The sequence below is a fragment of the Pyrus communis genome, chromosome 17 (assembly GCF_041283825.1).
Source record: "Pyrus communis isolate YQ-2024b chromosome 17, ASM4128382v1, whole genome shotgun sequence".
Classification (NCBI taxonomy): domain Eukaryota; kingdom Viridiplantae; phylum Streptophyta; class Magnoliopsida; order Rosales; family Rosaceae; genus Pyrus; species Pyrus communis.
This window is the reverse complement of record NC_142581.1, coordinates 26,627,767-26,629,551: the sequence shown is the minus strand read 5'-3', so window position 1 is coordinate 26,629,551 and position 1,785 is coordinate 26,627,767. Positions and strand designations below refer to the sequence as shown.

General features: G+C 34.2%; 1 pseudogene; it reads right to left on the bottom strand.

Moving 5' to 3' along the window:
• Positions 1 to 429: 429 nt before the first annotated feature.
• On the bottom strand, positions 430 to 1,275 carry LOC148689737 (uncharacterized; annotated as a pseudogene).
• Between the last annotated feature and the right edge of the window lie 510 nt (positions 1,276 to 1,785).

Sequence of the window (1,785 nt, the reverse complement as noted above, 5' to 3'; positions counted from 1 at the left end):
ATTTAAATGTTATTCATGCAATTGTCAAACAACATGGGATTTTGGATGCAAGTTCCTACCTAAAGTCTATGAACAATAGTAAGTAGATGTAAATAAAAAAAGAATAGATGAAAACATTAAGTACTCGTAGCAAAATACAAAACAACTTAAATGTCAAAATATAAAACCTACATCACAATATATACAGTATTCACAATACCCATAAAGTCTATATTGCACTGTTTCTTTTGAAAAGAAAGTTTACATATTGACATTAATGCTGCAATTTCCACCCATTTGTTCCTGATTGATGCTTCAAATTTTCATTGCCAATATACAAACGATTGTGAGAAAATTAAAAATTAAATAAAAAGAGTTAATTGATAAGTGAGAAATGCATATTGAAAGGTTATCGTTAATGAAGTTGTTACCTATTAGGAATCACCATAATTAGCTGGAATGAAGTAAGACTTCCTTGTATACTACATTCTATGTAAATATACCTTGTTGTCTTACTATAGAGCCATTTTTTACTAACACGGTTGTGGTTGACTTTGAGACCCTCCCTTTATAAAGCCACATATAATTGTCCATGACTGAAGACATGATCTGGAAGGTAAATGCCTACATGTGGTATTGTCTGACCTTGAGATTTGTTTATAGTGATAGAGAAACTTAGTTTCACTGGAAACTGCTTTCTTGTAAGTTCAAATGGAAGCCCAGCAGTATCAGTGCTTTTGAGAGGTATTTTTGACAAGAAAACTATGGATTCGGCAAATTGTCCAGTTAGAATTTCAGTATCAATAAGATTTCGGTAAGAACCACTACACAATAATCTAGTACCATTACACAATCCCAATTTCGGATCAATATTTCTCAAAAGCATGATTGGAGAACCTCTTTTTAGAGTTAACTTGTGTGGAGGCAAACCACTAAGTGAGATTGAATTCAAGAACTCTGGTTGATACAAATTCCTTGTGTCATCCTAACTGAATCAAATGAATACATTGTGTCTTCTAAACCTGGAAACATATTGATTATCATTTCATTCAACATATCAACGTATTCATTTGTAGGAGTTACCACTGCCCTTTCCACCATGTAGGTTGCATCATTTATATGATCCTTTAAGTCAGGGAAGATTTTGGCAATTAATTGATTAATGTAATGCTCACTCTCCCATGGTATCACCATGCATTCAAGTAGTTTTATCATATCATCCATAATAACATCTTCATTCCCATCACCAACACGAAGTAAAAATTCTGAAAATTCACGATCATTTATGGATCTCATGTTTTGTTTGAGTTTTAAAATCTTTACTTGTGACCAAAATGATGCTTTAACGACACTGGCTTGGATTAGTTTGGACTTGGTTCCTTTTCGGATAACAGGAAGAACTTGTCGAAAGTCCCCCCTAAATGTCATTATCTTCCCCCCAAATGGTAATCAATATCTGTTAAGTCTCTAAACGTTCATCAAGTGCTTCAAATGCATGATGATGCTTCATTGTTGCTTCATCCTAGATAATTGTCTTTGCCTTTTGTATTAGCTTTGCTAAATTAGATTGCTTACTGATCGAACACATCGATGATGCATCGAGACTAAGTGGTATCTTGAATTTAGAATGTGTTGTTCTCCCACTAGGCAATATCGTAGTTGCTATTCCAGATGATGTTGCTAATACTCTGTGCCCCAACCTTCTCAAGTTTGCTAACAATGTGCGATATAAGTAAGTTTTTCCAGTTCCACTGGGACCATCCACAAAAAAAGTTGCATTCTCCGATCGTTGAACTGTACCCATTA